The following is an 18,702-nucleotide window of genomic DNA, read 5'->3' as shown; positions in this document are numbered from 1 at the left end:
AGGTAAATTCAGATAGTTTAAAATTAAAGAGATAGTACTAATATAGGCACCTGGCTATATGTAGTCAACCTGGGTTTCATCTCTGATCAAACCAAGATCTCATTTGAGCCCCCAAAGTAGAAATCAATTATAGAAGTCCACTACTAATCACTTAAAATAGGTATATTTGATAGGATGAGAGGAATTAAAATAAAATCATGTGAATGTTCAATTAAATAGAAAATAAAGGAGGAGAAAATACATGCAAGTAACTAGCAAAGTTATAAAAATGGTACTTTAGTATGTTAATAATGATTTTAAATGAGAATAGTATAAACAAATTGAAAGATGGATATTTTTAGCATGGGTTAAAAACAAAAACACACTAAAATGGAGCAAACGTGATAATACAGATGGTAGGGTGTTTTTCCTTGCATGTGACTGACCTTGGTTTGATCCTGGGCTATCTGTGTGGTCCCACAAGCATTGTCAGATGAAATTTCTGCAAACAGAGCCATGAGTAACCCTGGGGCATCACTGAGTGGGTGTTCATAACTAAATAAATTAATTAATAAAGACATTAATAAACCAGTAAACAAAAGTATATGTTGTACTAAAAGAATTTACTTTGGGTCAGGAGCCATATTACAGCGGGAGGAGTGTTTGCCTTGCACATGACCAACCCAGATTTAATCCTCAGCATCCTATATGGCCCCCTAAGCACCTTCAGGAGTAATTCCTGAGTGCAGAGCTAGGAGTAAACCCTGAGCATCACTGCGTGTGACCCAAAAAGAAAAGGTAAACTCCCGTTGATTGTCTATTTGCTCGAGCGGGCCCAGTAACGTCTCCATTGGAGACTTTGTTGTTACTGAGTCTGGCATATCGAATACTCTTGGTAGCTTGACGGGCTCTCCAAGAGGGGCGGAGGAATCGAACTCGGGTCGGCCATGTTGGCTGCGTGTAAGGCGAACGCCCTACCCGCTGTGCTATGGCTCCAGCCCCTTTTAGTTTGAAATCAAGCAGGTACAAAAAAAAGAATGGAGAAAGATAGCATGTAAGTTTTTTAAATTAAGAGACATTAATTAATTTTAGACAACACTTACTTAAGAATAAAAATTTCAGTGTTAAAGAAAAGCATAGAACATAAACGATGAAGCAATTAATCATAATGTAAGTAAATTTTAAAATCATTTAAAAACATAATGTATAACAGAACAAAATTCTGGGCTGTGGCAAAAGAACATGATTTTATTTTAAATCTACCAAACTAATTAAATAAAAATTATGTAGGAAAGGGATCAGAAGGATAGCTTAATGGGGTGAGTGCATGGTTTTTACTTGGCAAGTATGGTTCAATCCTCAGCATTGAATGATCTTTCCAGTATTGCTGGAAGTTTGAAAAGAATAGCTCCCCAGAAAAGAATTAGGAATTGTCCCTGAGAACTGCTCTGTGGCTAGAATAACAAAACAAAACAAACAAGCAAACAAAAACACAAACATAAAGCTATATAGTAGAATCTAACCTTAGTAACTTTGGCAACGGCATCTCTAAGAATAAGAAAAAGCAACATGGAACTGAGTTTTAAAAAATGTACTTTAACTGACTGTGGGATATCCTTGGAAAGAGTATTAACAATTTTGATACCAGCTTAGTTGTATACTAAAATCAACCTAATTAAGTAAGTGCATGCCAGTTAGTTGAAGCCAGGTTTCTCAGAGATCAAAAATAAGAGGTAGATAGAATTAATCTGTGATAAGAGATTGTTGGCAATGAAATATTATGAACCCATTTTGGCTAAACTTAGATACAGAAAGATGTAGAAATAATAGAAATATGTTATATTTTTATTTAATTAAGAGTTTTAGCATACGTTCATACGTTTTCCTACTCTCTCATCTGAGAGGGCATATAATACCCCAGTACCAGCAAACATACCAAGCATCCTATTTTAAGTTCTAAAACCATTAATACAAACAAAACTAGGATTCTTTGGGACTACGGTTGATCATACATGGTAGTAGAAAGGGGTCACTTTATAGAAATGGAAAATAATACATCACAGATCACAGATCATCCTGTTATTCGTCGATTGCCTCGAGCAGGCCCCAGTAACATCTCCTTCATCCTAGCCCTATTATATTCAAGGCTCTTTAGGAGAATGAGACCCATCATTGTTACTGGTATTTGGCATATTGGGTACGCCACGGGGAGTTTGCCAGACTCTGCCGTGTGGACAGGCTACATTCGGTAGCCTGCCAGTTTGTCAAAGTAGGAATGAGATGTCATAATAAGATCTCGGCCACGCGATTCCGGGATCTGGTTTTTATAGTCTCTGAGTCTTGGCCGCTAATGGGATTACATGGCGCCAGGGGGCCAGTTGGTGGGTGTGACCCCCGCCTACTGGAATTTGGAGGATCTGGGTGGAGGATGCTCGACTCCAATCCGAGTAGGCTTGGAGATCTTGGCCCACTTTATAGAAATGGAAAATAATACATCATCAGAACAAAATGTTTATTTCATAGTTTTCACAGAGAAATAAACCATAGCATCCAATGACCACTTAGAAAAATTTAGAGCGTGGGATAATATTTTCTTTTATGTTGGAGTACTGCTATTTATTCAGCCACTGATTAGCTGATTGAATTGTGCATGAACTCCATCTTACTTTTTTTTTCATTTTTTATAATTTTATTTATTGAATCACCATGAGAGCAGTTACAAAGCTTTTGGGTTTAAGTCTCGGTCATACAATGAAACACCCATACTTTCACCAGTGCCCATTCTCCACCCCCAACAACCCCAGTATACCCCCATCCCACACCCTCTACCACCTGCAGGACAGATGATTTCCACATTACTCTCTCTCTACTTTGATCACATTCAATATTTTGACACCAGACCCACCATTATTATTTCAGATTTTACCCCAACACTCAGATCTGCTGAAAAGGCAACCATAGCCAATTTGTTTTCTATTGCTGGTTATGAATAACATATGATGTCACGTGGCTGTAGTAGTGGCTGCATGATTTTGAAATTCAGAAATTTTAACACTTAAATCTGGAGGGATTTCTGCCAAAATCTGCTGAGTTCTGAGATTTGCTCATGAGTCTGTGGGATCATGGCCGTTAAGCAGTTTGATCAGGAGCCAGAAAGGCAGTTCGTGGGCAATGACTTGGGGTCTCGTTGAGGTGGGGAGGACAGACCGGCTCCACCCCCATCCAGTGAGGCCCTGCATGTCTCATCACTGTGGTCCCAAACCTGACTGTCCAGTGGCCTTTGGAGTATTGAAGCCACCAGGCCTCCAGGGGGAATAGGTCAAGGCATGAAATCTATTCCCACCTGGGTTGGCCCAGCACCAGTAACCCACTGCAGGGACCGGATGCTCTTCTGCCAAAAGCCACTGGGTTACAAAATTTGTTTCTGAGTCTCTGGGGTAATGGCCATTAAGTAGTTCAACCAGGAACCAGAGAGGCCATGCCTCCAATTATATAGCTGATCCGGAGGTAGTTTGTCGATATGTTTCCCATATGCCTAACTTTTGGCTGTTTACTTTCTTGGTAAACTTTTCCCCAAGTTTTTGGGGTCTGACCAAAGGCACAGCAGTAATTTTGGGGTATCTGGAAGTCTGAAGGTGCCATCAGGGTGCTGATGCACTGACTCACAGGTATAGATTGATCTGCTGGTGGCACCAGACCCCCAAGCATGGGATAGTCTTGAATTATAAAGTCAACATGTGAGATAAATACCCGTAATTCCAAACTTATATAGTTAATCATTTAAAAATAGATAAAATGGAAGAATATGAATGACAACTTTTTCATGTGGAGAAATGCAAATAATTCATGTTGACTCTTCCTTCTTATGGAGGCAGACTCATACTTTATACTTCTGAGGCTGTACACAGGAACTTCTCTTATGAGTTCATTTGGAAATGGGCAGGAATGACTTAATCTGATGAAACCTGATCAACAGTGCTTCAATAAACTGACCAAAATAAGCATAAACAAAAGTTATGCTGATGGTATGTACCATCAGTGAAATGTGACTAGAATGATAGCTCAACTCTGTGGTCAATGTTTCAAAATTTATAATCTTGATCAATTAATGAGAAATGAATTAGGCAAATTCTGATTGTAGATGATACATAAAATATGTAAACATTATTCTTCAAAACTGTTAAGATGAACAAAAACAAAGAAAGTCCAATAACTTTGTACATTATAGGTAGGCAAAGAATCCATAATGATAAAATTTAATGTAGTTTATGAAAGGGATTATGAAATATGAAATCAAGAAAAGAAATTAGGAGGAACTAAGGATATCACAATGAAGTTGGTAGTCTATATTTACTTAGCTAGTTAGTTTATTATAGGTCAGTATTTGCTTATTAACAATCACCATATAGCATACTAATTGTAAGATTAATAACAGTTGTCCCTGTATCCGGGTAAAATGACAATTTTCTCTGCTAATATTGCAAAATTTCTGTACATTTACATCTACTCTAATAGAAAAAATAACAATAACTAAGAAATGCCATCTAAAGTCTTGATACACAATAGGTATAAAATCTAATATATGTAGATGAGGGGAATTACAAAAACAGAAACATAAATAAGGCAAAAGAAAATACCTTTCATATAGAAACGAAAATAAAATTCAAGTGAAAACTTTGAAGAGTAATCAAAATTATACTTCCAAGGAAGTTTATAGCCTTAGAATTAATTTTATAGGACAACAGCATAAAATAAAATTGTGTGAAAATAATGTGAGGACATCAAATGTGGTGTGTGAACAAATATTTATGGTTATATATTATCAATCACATGAACATTGCTATTATTTTGTAAATAATTATGCTAAAATGTCCATTTTATTTGGGATACATTTTGACAATCTAATTATTTAAAATTTATATGGTAATAAAATTTTATTGACATATAATGATTTTTAGCAGATATATGAATTGCCAATCTTAACATTGAAAGCAAGATAAATGTTTCTAATGTTGAGATTGAGGAATACTCGAATTTAGTGACATTATGATGTAGAAAAGAATAAGAAAATACATTTAGTCATAGACAAATATTTTTATGATAAACTGTTAAAAGAAAGAAAAAATTAAAGGTTTCAGCATAATATATTATCTCCTTATAAAGGACAAAAGAAGAATGTAGAAGATTGAAGGATGAGGAGAGGTAGAAGTGGTAGAAAAAAGCAGAAATAAATTTAACATATGGAGCAACAGAAAAGTTAAAATTAAAAAAAAATTAAAATAAAATAATTTAAAAAGATTTGTGAGCATAAATATAAAACTACAAAACTCGTGTTGCCAGGGCTGGAGCAATAGCACAGCAGGTAGGGCCTTTTTTTCCCTTGCACATGGCCGACCCGGGTTCAATTCCCAGCATCCTATATGGTCTCCTGAGCACCCCCAGGAGTAATTTCTCCATACATAAATCAGGAGTAACCCCTCTGCAATCAATGCCGGTTGTGACCCAAAAAGAAAAAAAAATATTGTTGCCAATTGCATTGGTTAAATGATGCAAAATACTTTATTGATAAATTTTCACCTAGGCACTATCACTTATAATTGTGTTAATATTAATGTTTTAGGAATAAAGTGGTACTACACTACACTTGCCATGCACTGAAAAAGCAGCACCCTTCCACCACACACACACACACACACACACACACACACACACACAAACACACAGAGCAATCTCCCTTCCCTAGACAGGCTCTTAGGGTACATTATTATTTGTGCCTGTTATTCACTATTTTTTTAAATCCCATATGTGACTATTTATCATACAGTATTTGTTCTACTTTTGAATTACTTTAAACCACCTGTGTCCCTGCAGATCCATCCAACATACTTCTGGGTGGAAGATTTTATAAAGAGTTGAGTAGTATTGAGTTGTGATACACTTCATAGTAAATACATTGCATTATATACATGTGTGTGTATATCACAATTACTATATTTTCTCATTTGTTCTTGGGTACATGACTTGGTTCTATAACTTAGTTATTATAAATAGTGCTACAATGAGCTTAGGAGTGCTAATATCTTTGCAAAATAATTCTTTTGTGCCCTTAACATAGATGCTGAAAAACTTACATGGAATCACTAGATCATATAAATCACTGCATCAATTCATAACACTTTCATCTGTGTATTGTTTTCCAATAAGAATAAGCTAGGTGATACTCTCATCAACTTGGGTATGGTTCTCTCTAAAATTAAGGTGTGCTCTTTTAAAGGAGTTATTATTGCATGCCAATAAGGACAAAAAAGAATGAAATTAATGAAATAGAAAGATGCATAAATCATAAATAAAAAATAAAAGAATAAAAGATTAACAATGCTTATTTTTCGTTATATTTCAGAAAGTTACTATGGAAGCATGTACCTATGTCCACAAAACTGAATATTTTTTTAAATTAGAGATATTTAAATCCAATGTGGAGATAGTTTATATACTTGTTGTGGTTAGTACGTCACTTCCTAGTCGATTAGTTTCCATAATTTCTTCTGTATATGATATATTAACTAAAGTATTATATAATAAAATGCTTCAAGCTTTAATAAATAAAATCTCTTAAGTAATAAATAGTGGTAAAGCACTGTAGCACTGTAGCACCGTCCTCTCGTTGTTCATTGATATGCTCGAGCGGGCACCAGTAATGTCTCACAACAAACTGTAGACTTGTTATTACTGTTTTTGGCACATCAAATACTTCAAGGGTACCTTGCCAGGCTTTGCCATGAGGGTGAGATACTCTCTGAAGCTTGCCAGCCACTCCAAGAGGGGCGAAGGAATCAAACCCAGGTCAGCAAGGCAAACACCCTACCTGCTGTGCTATGGCTCCTCCAGCCCTAAATATTGATAAAAACATGACTAATTTTTTTAGTTTAAAAATTATAAAAAATATACAAGTAAAACACATTTTTTGAAAGTTAATCAAGTTTCTGTAATTACTACTGTACAACTTCGAGGATTATACTCTATAGGACACACTGACTATATCCTTTTAGAAAAGTGGAATACAGGGGCTGGAACCATAGTACAGTGGGTAGGGCATTTGCCTTGCACACAGCCAACCCAGGTTTGATTCCCAGCATCCCATATGGTCTCCTGAGCACCTCCAGGAATAATTCCTGACTGCAGAGCCAGGAGTAACCTCTTAGCATCACCGGGTGTGACCCAAAAACCAAGAAAAAAAAGTGGACTATAAAGGGGCAGATATTTGGGGTAGGAAAGATAGTTTAAAGGTTAAGGCACAATCTATTATAGTCAGCAACAGTTGAGTACCCCTAGGATCCTTACCATAACAAAACCCAAACACCTCAGAAGTGAAGATATTCAGTCATGTAAGTCTTCAAGAAGATGCACTGAACAAATAATCTTGTTTTCTATTAATAATATTGCATTCTATCTATCTATCTATCTATCTATCTATCTATCTATCTGTATTGGTATTGGGCATATCCATCAGCGCTCAGAATGTAATCCTGTCTCTTCAATCAGGGATCACATATGGTGAAGCTTGGGGTAGCATATGTGGTAAAAAGTATCAAAAGCAATTCAGCTGCATGCAAGACTGGTACCCTGCCTGCTGTATTCTGGACCCTATTTAATGTAAATTTCATATAATGAAAAAACTGGTTCTAAAATTTATATTAATATTTATAAGATTGCTAAGGAAAAAACCTTCTGATTCTTAGAGCCACTTGATCATTTGATCACTTGACATCCCGTTACTCATGGATTTGCTCCAGCGGGCACCAGTAACGTCTCCATTTGCCCCTATTGTGTGCTAGTGTAGCCCAATGTCTTCTGATTGTTCTAGGAACACGAACAGCCTCAAACCAATCATTCAGGGTCTTCACAAAGAAGTCTGACCACCTCGTAGGTGGGCAGCCATGCGATCTTTTGACATCCCATGGAATACAGCCGATTATTAGAATATCATATACAAATCGAAATCATAAGAATAATACTTTATGAATGTTTAACTATTGAAATTAAAATAAAGTAAATAATGTATTTAAAAACGACCGCTGGACTAGAGCTGTTACTGACTGGATTCCACAGGATGTCAAAAAACCGCGTGGCCGCCCACCTACCAGATGGTCAGACTTCTTCGTAAAGATCATGAACGATCGGTTTGAGGCTCTTCATGTTCCCAAAGCGAACAGATGCCATTGGGCTACACTAGCACGCGACAGGGACAAATGGAGACGTTACTGGTGCCCGCTCGAGAAAATCGATGACTAACGGGAAGTTAAGTGATCACTTAAGTGATAAGTGATAATGTATTATCATACATTATTATACACATAAAATATTGATAGACAATTGATAGATCAATAAAGTGATAGAGTTCATATGATTAAAACTAGCCCCACATTTAAAGACACTATCCATAAACCATTGTTATCATGATTCTTTTAGAAAGTAAAAAACTGTGATCTCATTATATTAAGTGAAATACAAATGCTTACATCTAATGGAAGCAAATAAACCATCCATTGGGTAGCACACAGCTACAGCCTCTAAACAGTTAAATTAGACTTAATTTACTATAGGTTCTGTCATGTCTCTACTTGTTTTAACAGCTCTTTTAAATAAAAAATATTGTGTACTTAACCGCCCACCAAAAGCTACTGATCTACATTAGTATCCTGTAGCTAGGCAGTCTGCACCCACCACAAATGCCTTTCTCCTATCAGACCCTCTCTGGAACTATTTAATTCACCAGTGGTTGATTGAATCCCTATACAATTTCCCAAGGGTGCTATTTCAAACATACTCAATTTACTCAAGCTCCTGAATTTGTCTGACCTCTTTAATTGTTCTAAAATGATGGAGTCATCTATTTCACAGAGCTTAAACCTAGCAGACTCGATCGTTAGAACCCTTTGTTGACTGTTCTTGAGGAGAATAGAGATTTCTGGGATAAAAGAAATATAAGCAATCACTTCAAACACATTGGTCAACAGAGTAAACTATTATCTGTTATACTATTATCTGTCAAACTATTATCTGTTATTTCTCATTTATTTCTTCTCTCTTCCAATTTTATCTCAAGTCCTAAAAAGTAAAATATAATGTTTTAAATTTTGTTCTGAAGATTAGCATCAAAGAAATAAAAAAAATAATAATGTGAAACAAAAGCGCAGAAATGTCTTTGGGGATAAATATTTTCTTTAAAGACAAATATTGCTCTTTACATGATGATAGGATTTAGAACTGTATCTTTCATTTCTTTCATTTATCTTGTCTAATTAACACCTCACAATATAATGTATTATTATGAACTTCTAGCAAAAAAAAAAAAAGAAAAAAGAAGAAGAAGAAACTGAAGCAGCAGTATGGAAAATTCCCAAAATTAAAAAGGGAAGTAACTTCACAGTCTTTATAAGGTTAATTTTAAGAAGCTGAAAGGTACTAGAATGCTTAGGGAACAAATCTCAACTGAGTGTTTAGTCATGGCATCCAAACAAACTCGAGGTCACTGCCTCTAACCCTGGAGACCTGATATAACTAATACTTCATTGACAGAGAAGCACTGCAGCCACAGACCTTTCTGACTAGCAAAGTATAACCAGATCCAAGCAGTACTTCAGATAAATGGGAAAGAAAAGGATGAAGAGAAGAAAGGTGAAGAGAAAGAGGATGAAGGATGAAGAGGTCAAATGAAAAGGAAACATAGATTTATAAACAATTTAACAAGTCATTAGGAAGGCATTTAGTGCAAGAAATGTTCCATGTCCTTGTTTCTTCTTGCCTTGATCATTTTTGTCATGTCCAATATTATCCTGTGCTCAAAGATGTGGAATTTCTATCATCCATTGTCCCAACTTCAGGGTAATATCAACCTTGTGTATGTTATAAATCATAGATCTTATTATACATTGCAAAGTATATTTGTCTCTATGTTCTTAGAAAATCAACGTCAGGAATCTAGGTCTGAATGGGTTATGCATTTGTTATTAAGCACAGATTTAAAGTCTGTTAAATAAAGTTTGACATGTGTCATTGCTCTTATTGCCAAACATGCTGTCAATTAAGTTAACCATTCATTCCATGGTCTCCTGCTTACAGCTTCCCATTATGAAATGGCCATTTCTTGCCCCACAGATTGCTCTCTTTATCCTGTAGTTACTGTGTTTTGATTTAGACATTTTTATATACATTTTGTAGGTCATGTTTCCTGAATTAAACTTATAAATGCCAGATTCTTTTACTTGCTTTCCTTTAAATCTCCTGTAAATCTCTATTCACCCACTTTGATGTTTGACATGTTCTCTGAAGGTCTTTCATCTGTTGCATAAAATGATAAATGAAATATTGGAGTGGGATTCAGAAGATCAGGATTCCAAGAAAAATAAGCCACCAAGTAGCTGTATAGTCTTTTAACATTTATTTCACTTCTCTGAGTCAATTTTTTCTAACTTAGTAGTATATAGAAGAACTGGAATGTTTTGATTTCTAAATTTTACTTAGCAAAAATATCATTATAAAATTAAGTTTAAATATTTATCTCACTTATAATTTAGAAAATAGACATAAAATCCCTTAGTCCCAGCAATTTCTTCCCCTAGAATTAGTTTGGGATTTGTTTGCTAAGTATGTGTTTTGAAATATCCCTGGACAAAGCTCTTGACATAGTTTTTGTATTATTTATTCTTGCTGCTGTTCTTTCACTGAAGTGCCAAAACACAGAAATGTTTTACCTCTAACTCCCCTAAAGATCTCACCATAAAGCACAGTATGTGTGTTACTAGAATCTTTTTATGTGATCTCCCATGCTTAGTTTTCCTTCCTTTAATTCTCCCCTTAGACTTTGGAGGCACAAAACTTTGGTAAATCGTCATTAAAGTGATATAATTTAGAGTCTTTTAGCTCAGGTTCTTCCCTCACTACATTTGGACTTCAAGAAAAGAAGATGTTAAGCAGATAGTATTGCAAACCATAATGCCTATAAACAGGGCAGCGGGGAGAGACAGAGACAGAGAGGTAGACAGGGAGAGGAGAGAGAGAGAAAGAGAAAGAGAAAGAGAAAGAGAAAGAGAAAGAGAAAGAGAAAGAGAAAGAGAAAGAGAAAGAGAAAGAGAAAGAGAAAGAGAAAGAGAAAGAGAAAGAGAAAGAGAAAGAGAAAGAAAAAGAGAGTGCCTGCCATAAAGAGGCAGAGGGGTGTTGGGGGGGAGGAAGATGGAAGAAGAGAAACTGGGGACATCGCTGGTGGGAAATGTACACTGGTGGAGGTATGGGTATTGGAGCAATCTATGATTGAAACTCAACCATGATCAGCTCTGTAACTGTAACTCATGGTGAGTCAAAAAAGAAAAGAGGAAGAAGAAGGAGAAGGAGAAGGAGAAGGAGAAGGAGAAGGAGAAGGAGAAAAGGAGGAGAAGGAGAAGGAGAAGGAGAGGGAGAGGGAGAGGGAGAGGGAGAGGGAGAGGATGAGGGAGAGGGAGAGGGAGAGGGAGAGGGAGAGGATGAGGGAGAGGGAGAGGGAGAGGATGAGGGAGAGGGAGAGGGAGAGGGAGAGGATGAGGGAGAGGGAGAGGGAGAGGGAGAGGATGAGGGAGAGGGAGAAGGAGAGGGAGAAGGAAAAGGAGAAGGAGAAGGAGAAGAAAAAGAGGAAGAAGAAGAGGAAGAAGAAGAGGAAGAGGAGGAAGAGGAAGAGGAAGAAGAAAAGGAGGAAGAGGAGGAAGAGGAAGAGGATGAGCAAGAAGAGAATTGGAGACTTTACAAAACTTTTCTCTATGTACATATTGAAAAGGTCATTCCCAGGAATTGAAAGGGGATCTCACAAGTTAGAAATCCCTGGTTTTAAATCTCTACAAATTTTGTAAAGTTATCAATTTCATAAACTTTATAGCAACTTTAAACCTGATATAAGTTGGTGATGAAAGCATGATCCCTCATTGTTTTGAATCTACAGAATGAATACTAAGTGTACTGTGCCTTTAAAGTAAATGACAGTTAAATCAGACAAGCCTGTACATTGTTCTGTTCATTTATGAACTGACTTCCTGGGTGTTGGGGTTGGGGGTCATGGGGGTGGTTTTTTTTAGGATGATATCAGTGAGGATACTCCTATAGGATCAAGCAGTTCTTGAATATTAGATATGCCTTTGTTACTAAACAGGAGGGCCAGTCTCACTGAAGTACCAGAAGCAAATAAATGGGGTGTGCTCTTTAAGACAAGTCTGGGTGCATCGCCAAACCCACAGGCATCTTCCACTGCTTAATCCAAGTTTTCTTTTCTTTTCACATTGACAGGTTGAAGGATTAAGTACCTAATTCCAATTGTTTTGCAAAGCTGTGAAAAGACACCAGGGCACCAAATCTGAAAGCACTTTTAAAAAGCAAATCTCATATAAATAACAGTGGCATTAACACTGTTAAACAATTATTAAGTACTTATATTTTCAAGTCTTACCAGACATTTTCTTGAATTTCAAATGCCAGTTTTCTTCATTATTATTGTATACGTTACCTCTACTAACTTGCCCTGTTTCATAAACATAGTATTTCATTTTTCTCCATGATTGCACACTAGATCTTGAAGTATCTAAAAAATGTTGAAAATGGAAGTTATTCATGGCACTCTTTTAAAAAATTATAAATATACTAGCATTAAGTTTATTGTAGATTAGCATATGCATGTTAAAGAAAACATTTGAAAGCTACTGCAGTCAGTGAAAACCAATCTACAATCACTTTATCTTAATAATGGGAAATTTGAAAACAATCAGAAAATGAAATTTCTCCAGTCATCATAAGAGACAGGATTTCTAATTCTGCTATTAAAGGTAAAACTATTTAAATGATGACTATAATGTGTGGGTCTTTTTTTTCCCCATTGTAATATACAAATAATTGCCTATTATAGTCCTTTCCTACCCAAGAGTATGGTAATGGAAATGGAAAAACAATTTAAACTCTAGAATTTCAAGAAAAATCCAAGACATAATGCTGTCTCTAATTTGTCTGCAAGTATCCAAAAACTCTGATTATAGTCAAAGTTAATGGCATATGGTATATTAAAAACATGTAAAGGTATATTAAAAACATGTCAAGAGATACAAAACAAATTTTTAAAAATATCTTTTCTATCCCCAGAACACTTCCTCTGACAAAGAGGAGATAGTATTTTTTCATCTCTCTTGGGCTGCCTGCCCTATTAGCGCAGATCTATACTTATACATTCACAGTCACCTACACATAATGGTATTTATGTGAGTTAACTCACATCTTTAATTGAAATCTCTGTCTCTTCCTGTTAACCATGGCATGGCCACCCACAATGCTTGTTCAATTCCAGAAGTTTCCTGCTCATTTAAACAAGATCCTGGAGGCAGAATTCTTGAGGGATTAACACTCTAAAGCATCCTTTCACCATGAATCTCAAATCATTTTGCACATTTTAGTTCATTCTTGGAAAGCCACAAAGAGAAACTTAACTGCCATGCCTGTTTTTCAAAAAAAATATCCTTTAAAACGGAGAGATGCAAGTATATTTGGTATTTTTAATCTTAGCATACCAAATCATTCATTTTAATCTGAAGCATTTTAAAATATGAAGTGTTTGAATTTTAACCTAAAAATTACACTTTAAAAGAGGTATCCTAAAAGCCCCAGACTTGTAATTACCTATTTCAAATAAAACACACACTTTTACAAATAAACATTTTATTTAAATGGCTGTTGATACAAGCTAAAAGAAGAAAACCATAATGGAGCCTAAGTCTGTTTACAATTAAAATCTAAAATGCATTTTTTTCATGTGACTTAGAACACAGGGGTCAGCTAGATCCTTTCATTATGTGTATGAAAGAATAAAATGCATTGTTAACACAAATCAAATGTAGTATACATGCATTTATTTTCCATCTCTTTCAATATATACGATTGAATATGCTTATAAGTAAGGCAAATATTTTATAAGGTATCCAATAGATCATGAGGATTTAACTATCTATCATACTTCTCCAAGGTTACTAGAACTTTAACAAATGAATATGCAACCTTGGGAAAATTAAACTATGACTGTTAACATCCCACATTAAGAACAAAATGCATGGTTTGTTAAGACTGCTTGCCCTGTCAAGTTCCAGGCTCTGACCCAAAGAGATTAAATCCAATTTATTTTAAAAACAGATGTCTACAGGAAGTGACCCACTACAAACTGACTTTACTGAATCTCCATAGTTCAATTCGGAAAAAAAAATAGTTAAGGGAGACTGAAGTAGAGTGATAACCAAAGTTAATTGTATTGAATACAGTTTTAGAACAGTAATACAAATTAGGATTTAATACTGTTTTCTGAGCAATTAGAATCTTTTCAAATAGAAGAGTTGCATGTAAGCACACGGAGACGTGCATAGCTAGGAGCAGTGCCTGTCAGGGGTTAATACTTGATTACATATATAAGTATTACATCACATACATACTTATGTAAGCAATCAAGTCACAGGGAAACAAAAATGTGACTAGAAGGATCAGCTTCGGTAACTAAATATGATAAATTCACACTATATGTAAATATGATAACGCAAGCGTAACTGGCCTCATTTATCCTTTTCTCTTCTGATGACCTTGAAAATGTACTTTTAAAATAGAATCCAGGACCAGTACAGATGTACAAGAATCAAAGTGCATGTCTTGCACATGGTCCCACGCTCCCACCCCCCCATTTGAAACCCTGGCACTTCATGGTACCATAAGCATCACTAACTGCCCTGGAGTGCAAACCCTAGAAACCCTAGATGGCGCGGCAGGGGTAATCCCAAGTCCTTGAGGATCCTTGAAGCACTGCGTCTTAGGGTTCTCATATGGAACCATCTGCTCAGTTGCATAAGAAATACCAGGAATGGTTTTTCAGGCTTCCTAAGCACACTTAGTAGGTCACAAAAATAAACAGAGAAGTCCATTAAATGTATATCATGGAGGGATAGAGACATAAAACAGGGGTGAGGACACTTGCATTGCAAGAGACAGACTCTTGTTCTATCCCCAAAACTGCCTCATAAGACACCCCTGCGTGAAGAATGGCCTCTGAGCCTAGAACATGGTAGTAAGACCTAAGCAGAATCCCCAAAACAAAATAAATAATAAATCTATTTCACAGAGATGAAATAGGGATATAATTTTCCTGGTTTTTAGAATATATACAGCGTTCTGTAATGATAATAATTTCCGAACATTTTTTCAATATATAAAAGAAACCTTTTTATCTAATGATAGTTTAAAATATAGTAAAGTAAAGTAAAGGCCCTCCCGTTGATCATCGATTTGCTCGAGCGGGCCCAGTAACGTCTCCATTGGAGACATTGTTGTTACTGTGTCTGGCATATCGAATACCTCACGGAGAGCTTGCCAGGCTCTGCCGAGCGGCCGAGATACTCTCGGTAGCTTGCCGGGCTCTCCGAGAGGGGCGGAGGAATCGAACTCTGGTGGGCCATGTTGGCTGTGTGCAAGGCAAATGCTCTACCGCTATGCTATCGCTCCAGCCCTGTTTTAAATAATAAATGTATCTAAATATTTTTTTTGCAGTCCAGTGTTTGAATTTTAAACTTTGTGCTAATCAGGTTTTCTAATTGCATTTTTCGCAGTCCCTTCTTCATTGAAGGTAATATGGTGCAATATCACAGTGTAGTGTATACAATTTTTTATATACAGTATTTATCTACAAATAGTCTATTGTTAAATAAAGGTTCTATCACATTCAAGGTGGTATCTTTGACAAATTGCTACATAGTTCCTTGTACCTTGATCATCTGCTCTTCAGAAGGAAAATGAAGAAATTAACAGTAATTTGATCATAGAATTACTGGAAGAAATTATTAAATAAAAAATGTAAAGTATTTGAAGAGTGCCCAGAAACATCCGCTAGCCATTTTTATCAATGTAAATAGTTTTAGATTTTGACCTATCAAATGAAAAGAGTTATGTTATCAAACTTTTATTATAGCCTATAAAGCCCTAAAGGGGAAAGTCATCTGTTTCAAATTCATGGACTATTTTATGTTAAAAAGATGAAATAATTTTCTCAGTAGGATACATGAAGTGATTCAAAGTTCTTTTGAATTATGTAAATCACGCTGAAAGTGGATAGTAATTTAAAAGATACTAATCCCTATTTTTATGCCATTCAATTAAGCTCATTATTCAGAAGTATATGTGTGATAACTTAAATTCAGAAATAGCTATTCATGATGTAGATGAATTCTGTGCTTAGAGAGTTGATCAACATCTATGGACTGTAAACTAATAATCGTGAGTATATTGGCCACAAAGCCATTTGCCTAGATTTCCACTCAGGTGGATCAAATTAACTTCATGCGTCAGCTGGACTGCCCGTGGTGGTGAATATTATGTGAGTCTGAAGAGGTGTTCATGGGGTCCCACCCACAGAGGACAAGACTGTGCCCAGCCTCTCTTCCCACTACACACCAGCATGAACTCATTGAACTTTGGTTGAACTTTCCTGTTCAGTCGAGTACATTTTTAATGCAATCTATCCTATTTAAGCCTAATTTGTACTTCATTTCACAATCTTGCCACTTAACACAAACCAATCAAGACAGATTTCAGGGCAGCAGCTAATCTAAACCTGAAAAATACTTGTTCTGCCCATCAAGGTTAATTTTGTTTTTCCTGCTTCTAAAACATTAGAAGAAGCAAAAGTCAAGCATCTTCTAGTTCTATTCTCTATGTTTCAAAAATGTGTATTTTCCTATACTAAGAAGCACCCACATACTGTTTTTACAATTGAGACATCTTTTCTTTCATAAGAAGAAAATATATTCTTTTAACCAAATTTTAAGAATACAGTCATGTTTTTCCATCTCAAAGAAGAATTCTCATTTAAACACCCACCACCAAAAGTCTGCATTTTTGCACACTTGGCTGTGACAGATTATATGTGAAGGCAACTTTCTTGTCAAAAGTAGGTAACAAGCCTAACACATTTACAAATTTTTATTTTAAAAAAGAATTCTTTGCATACCAAAATAAAGGCTTCCATTAACCCAATCATAGGGAAGATAAATCTTAGCAAGGCAATTATTTCTTGAAGTTCAGATGGCCACACATAAATTCTTTCCTTGGATTCAGCACATTTTTTAGTTATCTGCTAGGAACATTAAGCCCTTCATATAGACCAGCTTTGGGGGGAGGCAAGAGCGACATTCTTTCTTTTCTCTTCAAATGTATTTCAAATTTATTGTGTTTGGATAGGCCTTTTGGAATAGTTGGCACTTGTTTCCAATGTGCTTCTAGAAATCTAACTCCCAATTAAATATAAATTCTATAGAATAGGTGTATTCTATGAAGAACATAACATTTTCGACTTCAATTTTAGCAGCACACTGCAAGTAGAATACTATTGAATGTGTTTATTGAATAAATATTATGTGTGCATCTCACATCTTACACACAAGGGACTGTAAAAGATTCAGTAATAAATTAGATAGGATCTTTTTTTCCTGAGTTTTGGATATCTAGAGTAGTTAATAGTTAATTAAGCCATCGAACTCTAAAGGTTGTAGAGCTAAAACCTTCACCTAAATATTCAACAGGATTTGCACACAGCAGACCATAGGATTTTATTGAGCACCTACTGTACAACAAGCACCATGAATGTTGCTGATAAGAGAATCTCTCTTTTAACATAGTACTCAGTTTAATAAAAGAATAGCTAGCTTTCATATGAATATCACAGGCCTTTATCATTGTTTATTCCTGTGTGTATAAGTAGAATTGCTTTTGAATTTGGGCATAGTAGGTTAGCAAGGCTATGTTCAACAGTACACAGGAATTATTCCTGGCTCTGTGCTCAGACATTGATCCTGGAAAGGCCCAGGGGGCCATTTGTGGTGCCAGGGATCTGGAATAGAACCCAAGTTAACCACATGCAAAGCAAGCATCTCAACTGCTGGGCAATCTCTCCAGTCCTGGTTAAGTAGAATTTAAAAAAAATGAGAACAGAGATGCAGATTCAAGGGAGAAGAAAATGAAAACAGCTAAATATATTTTCTCATTGAAGTCTGGACAAAGGCTATTTCTTAGAACTTGCAAGGAAAGCAAACTTTTGTCAAAAGCTCAGAGTTTATATTTTTTCCTTCTAAACTATTCTAAACTACTAATTCCAGCCAAGATCACATACACAAGAACTAAAATAATGCAATGAAGCCATTTCATTATATTTATAGACTCATTGAAACTAAGAGAGAAAAACAACTTAAGTCAAACAAACCCAGAATGTTCTGAGAGATTGCCAACCAGCAATTACTGCTGCAAAGCTGTCCATATACAATCCACATATATTCACAATGTAGCCAAAAAAAGCCTGAAAAATATGGTGTGGTTTAGAAATTGTTGGAGCAAGACGGGCTATACTAGTAGAAAAGAACCATTTCCCCTTTAAGTTCCAAACAATACAGTCCTGATTCTTAGGGGATTGTTCAAAAGATTATGCGAAATGAATGTTGCCTCAGTCAAGAGGCAATCACAGGCAGGCACACAATGGCCAGTCAATCGATATGTATCTTTTGGTATATGAGCATCATCATTTCCTGCATGGACCAAAGCCACTGTTCAGTGGGTAGGACACTTAAGTTACATTCAATAAAGCCAGATTCTATCCCTGGCATCCCATAAGGTTCCCTGCAAGCATCAGGGGTGATCCGT

This window comes from Sorex fumeus, unplaced genomic scaffold (assembly GCF_029834395.1).
Source record: "Sorex fumeus unplaced genomic scaffold, SorFum_2.1 ptg000098l, whole genome shotgun sequence".
Lineage (NCBI taxonomy): Eukaryota > Metazoa > Chordata > Mammalia > Eulipotyphla > Soricidae > Sorex > Sorex fumeus.
Note: the sequence above shows the minus strand (reverse complement) of the source record.